The sequence below is a fragment of the Egretta garzetta genome, unplaced genomic scaffold (assembly GCF_000687185.1).
Source record: "Egretta garzetta isolate BGI_Z169 unplaced genomic scaffold, ASM68718v1 scaffold130, whole genome shotgun sequence".
Lineage (NCBI taxonomy): Eukaryota > Metazoa > Chordata > Aves > Pelecaniformes > Ardeidae > Egretta > Egretta garzetta.
The window spans coordinates 542,452-553,777 of NW_009258284.1; the positions used below are offsets into that span (position 1 = coordinate 542,452).

At 43.2% G+C, this 11,326-nt stretch overlaps 1 long non-coding RNA gene across 1 annotated transcript; it reads right to left on the minus strand.

Moving 5' to 3' along the window:
• Positions 1–2,355: 2,355 nt before the first annotated feature.
• Positions 2,356–11,317, minus strand: LOC118452103. The gene is made up of 3 exons (XR_004841754.1): positions 11,046–11,317; positions 10,652–10,734; positions 2,356–4,013 (listed from the first exon to the last, which is right to left on the minus strand). It is a non-coding gene; the product is annotated as an uncharacterized LOC118452103 (long non-coding RNA).
• Positions 11,318–11,326: the final 9 nt, after the last annotated feature.

Here is an 11,326-nt window from a genome sequence, read left to right on the forward strand (position 1 = left end):
AACTGTTTCAAAAGCAAGTCAAAAGGCAGGGAAGGAAGACAAGCTTCCAGGTCGGGGGATCCAGCAGTTCTTTTTCCATCACCTCTACATTTCAGTGGTCAGACTGGTTCTGCTTGCAGTAAGGGCCTTGGTGTTGGGTTGGATCCACTTTTTCCATTTTACTGTGTTTGCCTTCTGTTTCCCTGCTGCTTATCCTTCTACATTCTTTCTCCTTTTTTTTTTTTTTTTTTTTTTTTGTAACTAATGCTGTTGTTCCAGTTTTATCCTGCCACCTCAGTCATGCTGGGAAGCAAAACAAGTTGCTTAATTGCAGTGCAGTCCCCAGCAGGACATGTCCTCTCCCTCATAAGAGGTTGCTCTTATTTGCCTTCCTCATTTATGTTCTCAGCAGAAAGGACAAGAAAGGACAAAAGGACATGGAGCTCCTCACTCTCCTGACAAATGGTCCATGAAAATGGTTAGAGAGGGACACTGAGGGGAGCCCACGTTACTACATGCATGACATATCTATATGCCTCGGTCCCAGGCCTGTTGGCTCACGATCTTTCATTGGCCCAGAATTCACAGGTGCATGCGAATGCTCCTATGCTAACACAGTAGCCAAGATTTTTAAGAATTAGCTAGTATTTTAGGGTGTTTCAAGGTAAGACATTTTAAAGAGACCCTTCTTTCTGAAACTGGTGAGCTCACAGCTTCAGAAAATGGGCACTGATACGGTCCAGTTAGGGAGCACAGCGTGCACAGCAGGTCACTTCATTCGTTTGCTTCCTGGTGCTCCAATATGAATTTCTTGTCCCCAGGATAACTGCTCGAACTAAACAGTTGCCAGTTGCTGAGCTGTCAGGTTCACATCGGGGTTTTTTTTAACCTAATTAGGCTAGATTTATTTTTAACGCTCCTTATTACCATCCGCTTCTGACTTCCATCCATCTACTGCCGAGTACACGCTGCTCTTGCCAAAGCAAGTGCCTTTCAGCAGCTATCTCAGCCCCTGGAACTGTACCACCCTGCGGGAGATCGCACTTGCCACCGTTGTCCCTTCTATTAATTCTATGGCAGCACATGCTGTTCGTCTGCCTTGTTCAGCAGTCTCGTACTAATAACTGTGCAACCGGTTGTTATTTCTTTCATAACCATTACCATAGCTGCCTGTTGTTGATAATTCAGGGTTAATTACTTACTAAATGTTTAGCAGACCAATTTAGCTTAGCTTAGCCTGTTCATTGATGAAGACTATAAATGTCTGCAGTCTATCACTGATACAGATGTACTTGAAGTAAGGTATAATTGGCTTTTACTGAAGTGCTGCAGCAAAAATGAGGGTTAGTCCAACTGGCAAAGTCAGCTGCCTACTTATACACCCACTGTCTGGGTTTTCATCGGGTTTTGGGCAGCCATGGGGGAGGAGAAGTGCCACAGTCAAGTACCAGGTTCACTTACGTATCCATTCACATTGCAGCAGTGGGCAGCTTAGATACAGCCACAGAAGCACTGAAGCCCGGCATTAAGAAGGACATCATGGCAGCTGTAAGGAGTCCAGCATTTCAGTTAGGCTTACAGTGCTGGTCTGATCTGACACATCTTACTAGAGATAGACATATCTACAATGAGTTAGATGGTAATATTCTCCCTGCTTTATGGAAAAAGTGGGGAAAGAATTGCCAAGAAGAGGTATCATTAAAGGTATTTTAATGTCAGTTTTCTCTGGTCTGGCAGTCTCCTGTTCCCTGAAATTTTCATTCTAGGAGCTGTTGCAGACAGAAGGCTCTGGATATACACACTTGTCGTGGTTTAACCCAGCTGGCAACTAAGCACCACGCAGCCGCTCGCTCACTCCCCCCTCTCCCTCTGTGGGATGGGGGAGAGAATAGGAGAAAAGAAAAAAAAGTAAGACCCGTGGGTTGAGATAGAGACAGTTTAATAAGAGAGAAGAATAACAATAGTAGTAATAATAATAGTAAGAGAATATACAGAATATATATAAAACAAGTGATGCACAATGCAATTGCTCACCACCCGCTGACCGGTGCCCAGCCCGTCCCGAGCCGCGATCACTCCCCCTGAGCCGCGATCACACAGCTCGAGCTGCGACCACTCTGCCCACGACTGACCGAACCGAACGACCGACCGAACTAACTAACCCCCCCGAGCATGACGTTATATGGTATGGAATAGCTCTTTGGTCAGTTTGGGTTAGCTGTGCTAGCTGTGCTGTACTCCCAGCTTGTTATGCACCTGGATGAGCAGAAGAAGCTCAAAAAGTCCTTGAGTAGTCTGAGCACTACTTGGCAACAGCTGAAAACATCAGTGTGTTACCAACATTCTTCTGGTACTAAATCCAAAACACAGCACTATGCTAGCTACTGTGAAGAAAATTAACTCTATCCCAGCCGAAACCAGGACAACACTGCTCTCAGCTTCCAGTGAAATGGATGGGAACAGGGACCACTGAGCCCCTTTCAGCGACGAGCTCTTTCTTTCTGACCGTGCAGTCAGAAGTCCCCAACTGCTGCTTCCCAGAAGCTGAAGAAAGGCCATGTGCTCCCATCCAAGAGAAGGTGGGGTTTAGCATTACACTTCATTAGAGCAAAACTGGATTCTGGAAACTCCACTCAGCTCTCTGATTTTACTTGCATCACACTATTTGCCGTGAATTGAGTCTGACTGGGTGCACTGTGGTATTGTGCATTCATTTAAGCCTTAGCAATGTAGGGCCATGCAACAGGTCATCGATAGCCTTTGGCTGCTCTAGGCACTGACAAGCAAGTGAAGGTAAGACAGTTCCCCTCTTAGACACTTTTTAAATCCAGCATAGCACTGTCTTCATCTTTGGATGCCTAAGTATCCTAAATATAAAGTATTAAATTATGAGCAAAAGAGTGATTAATAGTTCCCTGACCTTCAGTTTCTTCATTGAGACTGTGTCACCAAACCACATTTTATGTCACTAGGAGACAGCAGATGTAAATCAAATATCTGCCTTCACTAGAATATCTAACAAGGGAGGAAATTACTTCCATCCGTTAATGCAAACAGATTTTCTTGAGAGGATTTTCTGCCTTCCAAATTCAGTTTTAAAATGTGATTTCATCCCCACAGGTTTGCACATTGGTCTCCAGCACAAGGGGCTTTGCCGCAGTTTGTTTGCAGCACTGGCAAGAACTGCCATTCTGTCACATGTTCTAAATGCTTTTTTTTCACTACACAATTTAAAAACTATAAATAATTTATTTAAAAAACGCAACACCCAAGATAAATTTAGATGTTGGCTTTCTTCAGAAGAAAAGGTAGTGAGTATCCTTTCTCAAGAAATTAAATGATAATTTAATTAGCCCAAAAGAAGACTGAACCCCATGCACTCTACTTCTGTGGTCCAAGACTGAACACACAGTAACTAGAAAGGGGCCTTTTTTCCCAAATAATCAGCAAGAAATGACAGTGGGCCTTGGGTCTCCGACAGCACCCATGCTTGCAGCACACAACATCTGCACGTCCTGTAGTCACATCTGTGGAGGATGTGAGAACCAGGAGGCTGATGCCTTTGCACGCAGTGGCGGAGAGCAGTGCTCTGCCCCCCATGCCAACTTGTGCTGCCCACATTGCTCCTCCTGCTTGCTCAGGTACACTGGGCACAGCAGCCCCCCACTCAAGTTGCTATATTTAATCTGTGGCAGAATGGGCCTTTCCCTGTAGCAGTGTTTTATCATTTCTTTTCCTTGGTTTGTCCTCTTTGGTTTTTACATCAGCAGCACACCACACCATCAGATCATTGTATCAGCATGTTCTTCAGCTGTATGAGGTAGTGAGTTATTTTCGACTCACACAGGCTCCAAAGCGAGTGCCATTGAAAACTAAACAAATTTTAAAACCTTGAATAAAAAAACCCAAGCTTAGGAGTAGCCTCATTGTTGTGTTGTCCCCGTGCATTCATTTTTCTGTTCAGATTAGTCATGCACTTGGAGAATAGCAAGTTCACAACACTGCAGCCAAATCTCATGTTCAGAATTAGGACCCTGGAAGGAAAAATCAGCATGTAAACCAGAGAAATGTTAGCCCATGCTTGCACTGAAATCTCAAAGCTTAATGCAAGACATGTTCATAAGTGCTTTTGTGGAAAGAAACAGCCTCTGCCATGCAATTATATATTTAAGCTCTGTGGTAAAGATTTGGTTACTGAGTGAGAAAAGCACACACCCCAGGCTGCTGGTCAGAGAGAGTCCTGCGTAATCATCACAGCCTGCAACACAGATACAAGAGTTTGAAGACCTTTGACATTTGAATAATATTTTTCTCTTTTACAGACTGAAGAGAGTTTGGACCTTAAATGAAAATGAGCTAAGGCTTTAATTAGTGGGACCACAGAGAAAGAAATTAAGAACGAATGTGGAGAGCAATAAGTATGTGCTGAAAGCTTACAGGGAAACTGATGCCAAGCAGATTGCAACAGATTTTAAATCTCAAATATGCGGATGCCAAATACAACCGTTTCATATAATTCTAAGAAGGTAGGAAATGGAAAAAAAATCAAAAGCACAAATATGTGATAACTGGGAAATATTCTACTTGAGCAACTGCTTTGCCCCTTGGCATGGTCATGGAGAATTGATTCTGCTGGCTTAAAAACACCAGCTGTTCGCTGCTGAAGGCTGTTTGTTGATTTGCACTATATACGCTAGTGCAAAAGAGACACAAGTTAATGCTGTTGTAGCCCATCTGTACCGGGTCTTGTCCCACAGAGCTCCATCAATGCAAATCGTCCGGGAAAGCCAGCAGCAAAGGTGACCAGACACAAAATTCTCTCAAATGTACAAAGTAAATGAAAAATACCAGCAATCTGTGGGGTTCCTGAAAATGGCAAGCATGCTATTTTCAGGCAAACATGATTTGTGAGGTGATGGCTGCTTCACAGGCAATGAGTCACAGCAGCTTAGCCTCTGCAGCATCTCTCTCTTCCTTAGGCAGCCCTTTCCACGGCAGGAACAGGTATAGATAAGGGCAGTGGTTTAGGGCTTGTGCTGGTAGCACAAAATGAGTAGAAGGTGACTCATGTTGAAACAGGTAGGAAGAACACAGGAAGAGGCCATACAAAAGTGAAAAACAGATTCTGTGTTGGAAAGCTTGGACTCTGAGGTGTGGATGAAGCCAGAAGCAATGTCACATCTGCTGAGCCAGCTCCTGCTCCGAGTGCTGTCTCCAGTTACTCCTGGCCAGCAGCCTGCTGTCAGCGTAAAAGCAGGAGTGCAAGCAGCACTGGTTGGAGCTTGGCTAAACTGGGCAGGTACAGCACAACTGCTGATTTTTCTATCCTGGCAGGTGAGACCCCAGTCAATGGGATTACCTGCTGTGGGGCAGGAGGCTGAGGGGCAGGTCACCTCTCCGGAAGGGGCTGCGGTGGCAGGGGGCTGCCAGGAAGCACGGCCTCTGGCACAGCTCCATGGTGGGCCAGTCCTGCCCTGGGTGCAGGTGCCAGAGGCGGCAGCAGCAGAGGGGCTGCCAGCCAGCCTGGGAACTCGTGTGGCCAGCAGTCCTCCCTCTTGAATCTGGGTAGAAGATTACTTCCTTCTGATTCTAAAAATGTGATCTACCATCGAGTCTTCAGATTATTATTCTGATGCCTGCAGGCATCTTTCCATGTGAAAAAAAATGTTAAGGGCTTTTTCTGTAGGATATTACATGCTTTGCTAATAAACCACTCTGGAGATCCTTAAAAGAATAATGTTCCTGGGAGTGCAAGAAGTGATATGCTGTTTTTACGCTCTCCTCACCCTTTGTGTTTTTGAGTGGCACAACATGACATGTTGCAATTCATCTGTCATTTTCACATTGGGAGAAGCGGTCAGAATGGAGCAATCCAGCCATCCCAGCTGAATACGTTGTTGTTAACTGGCAGATGTCTCAAGTGCAACAGGAGTCACGAGGCTGCCGTGGAGGTGCTGACTTTTAAATCCCCATTGTGTGCACAACCTTGGCATATTGTCAGTGTGTACAATTTTCAATTTCACGGGACATTTCTTTTGGTGTTACCAGTGGATTTTGTTTTACCTTCATCCTCCTTTTTTGTTAACACTGCAGGAGTTATTTCTTGGGGCTCTCTCCTATCTTAACCTGATCCTGCGTGTGCTGTGTGATTCCTGGGGGGGTTTCTGAGGGCAGAGAACTGAGCTTGCACAAGTGCGTGCATACGTACACTTGCATACAAATGCTGGACAATTCAGTAACACAAAAGCTGTCACAGGCCAATTTACTACAGTCCCACAGTCTGAAAGGTATTTAGGTTAGTATAAAACCAGGTTTTTGGCTCCAGTCAGCTTTTCTTCACAGAACAGGGGGAACAGCTGGCTGGCTGGCGGGCGCTGCCTGAACAAAGGTCTCCTTCTAGTCTGAGCAGCCTTAGGGGGAAGGTGCTGCTGCGTCTGGCTGGCCTGGCAGCAGGGCCCGAAATAGGGATTTGCCCTGTACAGCTGTGGAGGTCGGACAATACAGGCCTGTATTTTATGTATCTATTTTTTAAGTGTAGGAGCACATTTTTCTCCTACAACCTACTCAGACATTGGAGAGAAGCAGAGCTGTCTGCACCAGTTCTGCAGACACTACCCTTTTGCATATTTTTGCCTTATTTTTCAGAATCCAAGGCATGGTAAGCACAGCTCTGAGCTTTTTGGCCAAGACCTGACAATGCTAAATTTCAACAGATGAAACTTCGGTTTCAACGTGTGTTAAAATGAAAATATTGGCATTTTCAAGCTAAAATGTAGTATGTCAAATTATTCTTAATTAGAGACTGATAGAGCACTTTCATCAATTGATCAAACTTTGCTCAGACTTTACTGATCTTGCCTCTCTCTTTTTTGCTCAAATTAACACTGTCATATTTGTAACTGAACTCAGTGGTAGCCGAGGCTAAAAAGGCATATAAATGCAAAAACCTGCCTCTCCAAAGTCTTCAGTCTCACTGAGAATGAAGCTCACAAATTGACACTACCTAAACTAGGAAAAGATTCACTTGCAGAGGCTCATTTTGGATCCTTCTATATACATAAAGGGAGAATAATTACCTTTGTACATGTACAAATTTGTCTTTTCTTATCCTATCCATTCTGTGGACAAACTCTTGAGTTCACTGCTTTGACAAAAGCTTTCTAAAACACTTTAATAATTCCCCAAACACTCAACACAACCCACACTGGCTTTTTTTTTTTTTTTAAGGCTGGAGGTTTAGTAAGAAGATCACAGATTTTCCTGTTTGTTGTGAAATCCAGGTGGGAAAAAAATCAAATAATTCTTGGTATTTAATATGATAATTCTAACTGAGACTCATATGGCAAAAGAACTTCATGTCATTACCTATGCAAGATATGAAAATGCATGTCTCCAGAAATAATGACCTTTATTACAGCGTTGCTCTTGTGTGGGTGGAAGAAGAAGCCTGTGGGAATGATCACGTATTTCACCTGCCTATTGTACATTATAGGTGAGCCCAGAGGTACAATAAGATACACATTTGGTAAGTGTCTTACATGTAAGAAATCAGTAATTTAATGCATTAATCACTAGAGTGCAATTATAGACCTTAATTTAGAAGGCATTAGTCATTTGCCATGGATAACCTTCAGTGGCTATTAGAATTCATAGTCTGAGTTCATTACAACTGGCAAATGTTGTTCGCACAACCAGCACCCACAAGGGCCTGTTCTTTGGCTGGAAGCATACTTTTTCAGTATTAAATCCACTCCGTTAAATACAAGAGAGATTAAATACACGATTATATCCTGGTTGCATTTTAAGGGGCTTATAAAGATTGCACATTATTAATGTATTCTATTAGCGTGTTGAAAATGGAGTGGGATCCACTGGAAATGTTACAAGCACATCAGTAGAAGACATCATAGCTGGTGATAAACCATGGCAATAAACAGCCTATTAGCCCGTTGCAATCTTTATCAAAATATGAGCCAAATGACTATTTGTTAGGAAATATGTTAAAGCATTTACTGACCTTTTATAAAGGAACCTTCATATATGGTATTTTCTTGAAATTAGTAATATGCTTAAAATTAGCTATCTCAGTACTTAATTTCAAGAAGCTGCATAAATCTAGGACACAGTAAAATTCTCTATGTAGTTGCTCCTAATTTTTGGTGTTTTCATGTCTACAGTGGACATTTTTTCTTTTGCCCTCTTTCCTAATCCCTTATGGTGCCTGCTAGGTGTCTAGCTCACTATGTGTATGTGACTTGCATAAGACAACAGAGGAACAAAACCCATATCTCCGCTTCACAGAGACCGTGGCAGAAAGACAACTTTTGTTTTAGTTTCCATCATTTCTTGCAAGTGACAGAACAACATGAGATGGCTGTGTAGGTGTGCCTTTTGTCATCAAAATACAACATGCTCATCTGCATCATTTGGAATTACATTACTTCCTCTGTGCAAGAAGGCGTTTAAAGATGTCAGCACAGTGCTACAGAAAATATGACTCCATTAATAGACAACTTAGCCATTTCTTTTCTCTGTGAGTTACACAAGCACACTAGCTGAATATATTGGCATCTTTATTATAGAATATTGTGATTTAAACATTTTAAACTTGGGAGGTTTTTAATAACTGAATCAAAAAGATTTAATCCAGAAGCAAGTCTACAGTCGTAGTAATAGCATGTGAGCATTGTTGAGTGATAAATCAAAGTCAATGCACCAAACTAAAAGAAGTTCCAGGTTGGATTTTCAACCACAGCTTGGCAAGAGCTTTTGCAAAAAACACTTCTGTATATTTGTGACCACTTGTTAGCAGCAGCTGACTGTTCAACAAGCAGCACTGAATACCTTGTTTCCATGCTGAAATGTACATTCTGTATTAAACAAAAAGATGCTCAAAGGCTGTAGCCATGAAAGGATAGCAGTCCTGCTTACCTGCTGCTTCAGCCACTTCTGAAGTTTTTATTCACAATCTGAAACCAACTCAGCTGGCACCCAAACTGTCACTGGGTTCTAGGCCTTGCTTCAGTAATGTCAATATAAAAATTCTCAGCCTTTTGTGTGTATGGACAAACAGAAGCCTAAGCTGACAGGATCCACAGAAACCTAGGTGTCCCCCACCTGCATCAACAAGCTACAACAGTGGGATTGTAAGCAAAGTATCCACATTAGACACATGCTGAGAGATATGTAAACTGGGGGCAAGCACATCTAAATTCTGATGCTGGTTTTTACTGTCACCATCTGGAAAGAGGTGCTGTGGTGGCAGGCTCAGTAGAAATGAGACTTACTGTCTTTTCCTATTAATTACAGCTGAGAGTAATCCTGAAAATATTCAGAACTTCAGGTATCCAGTTCCATCTATTCAATTATAAGTACTAGAGAGAAGCAGGACTGAACAGAAAATAAGTATAATATACTTGAGTATAATTTAAGTATAATATATATTAATGTATCACAACCATTTCCTCACACTCTTGAATTTGCACAAAACAATGGGTTCTTCCAGATACTTCTCTAATATCCCATGTGACATGAAAGAATTCTGTAGGACTTTCCCTAAACTGGTTAATTTGGCTTTGTCTAATTCCCTGTGTTTCATTTAAACACACTATTCCAAATTTAGCAAAATTACTTCTCTCCAGACAGGTCCTGTTTTCAGTGGCCTTAGAACAATTGTTTCAGTGCCTAAGTGTGTGTAATCTCTCACTCAATTTAACATAAGTAGAATATATCACAGGCAACCAAAGAGGTGCATTAATACCATTAAAATACATATATATATGCAATCACTTATAAGTACTTAATACAGAAGTGACACAAGTATCAGTAATTAAAGGTACGTAACCCAAATTAGCATGTAGACAGGCACTTTGGTGTCATCTCTGGCCCAGTCGATTCCATACAAAGCAGAACAACTTAAGCAAGAAAGAGTGAGGATTTCCTATCTAGATACCCTCGTGGTGCATCAGGGGACATCAGGGACAGAAGCAGAGTTCAGATCCTACTAGGAAGAGAAAGGCTCTGAAAGGAGCAATCCGACCGATGAGCGAAGGGATAGGAGAAGGGTGCTACAACTTGCTGGGAGTTGCAAGCAAGAGCTGCCTTAGGCATTCAATTCCAGAAGAGGTTGAGTTGTGTAACCCCAACTGAGTGGAGCCTCATTTTATTTAATAGGTGAATCTTAAGACATGACCCTCAGTTCTGCATTTCAAACCGTCCAGATTAGGTCATGCTTTGGTTAACATGATGCATACTGTAGATCCAATGCTTTAGGCACCTATGTCTCACTATGTTACTAAATCCCCAGCTCATTACTGCGGAAATGGCCAGGCAGCAGCGCGCTCAAGGGTTAGCTCAGAAGTGGCCACTTTTTCAAACAGCATCAATTTCCAGAAATTGTACTTAAATGCAAAATGAAAATTTAAATTACTATAATATTTTAAAATAAGAATCACCCTGTCCTCTCTTTTACCCCCCCCCTTTTCATTCCTGGATTCCTCTTTTAAGAATTGCAGTAACAGGCAAATAAATCCCTCCAGGTACAGATCTATCATTCAATCTTCACTTCTTTAGTAAGCCTAAGTATTCTACTTAGTGTAAGGTAACGTAGAAAATGGAATATAATGACAATTAGAAATAGGATAAGAATGCGAGTAGAGGATCAGCCGCTTACAGTTAGCTTGGGTCAGATGAAGTGCACATCGGAGGGTCAGCCAACACTGGAGGCAAGAGATGAGATGAGCCGGCTCTTTGCACCTGCAAAAGGCCAGGAGAAACAGCTCAAGCACCAAGCAGCCAGCAAACCCGATTTTTCACATTGCTTAGAGTGAGATGAGTCGGTGTGACCATCTACGGATTAAAACGCCTACACTGAGCAAAGCCTGGCTCCTAAAAAGTGGCTCCTGGCTTGTAAAAGCTGGCCTCGGCGCCTCCAGTGTTCCCTCATTGCTGTCTCTACCTTTCATTAGGATTTTATTTTCTCCATTCCATCCCCACATAATCACCGTTTTCCTCCTCTCTTCACCCCTGCAGCACCCCACCTCTCTGCGGCCGTGGCCTTTATTTACCATTGCGTTGCACCAGCAGGCGGCTTTGAGAACAAGTTCTTGTTTTCCCCTGGCCGCTAAAGGCGGCCCCTCTCCGGCCGGCTCCTTCAGCTGGGCAGCAGCGAGCGCCCCCGCTGCTGTCCGGGGCCGGCAGCGCGCCTCACACCGCTCGGCACCTCAACCGTTCCATACCGGTTGAGTTTTTAAAAACGCTTTCTCGCTTCAGCCGGCTGGCGGGGGGGGGACGAGCAGGGTGACACAGACGGGGGGGTAAAGCCTTTCGGGGTCGCCCGGCCCCCCGG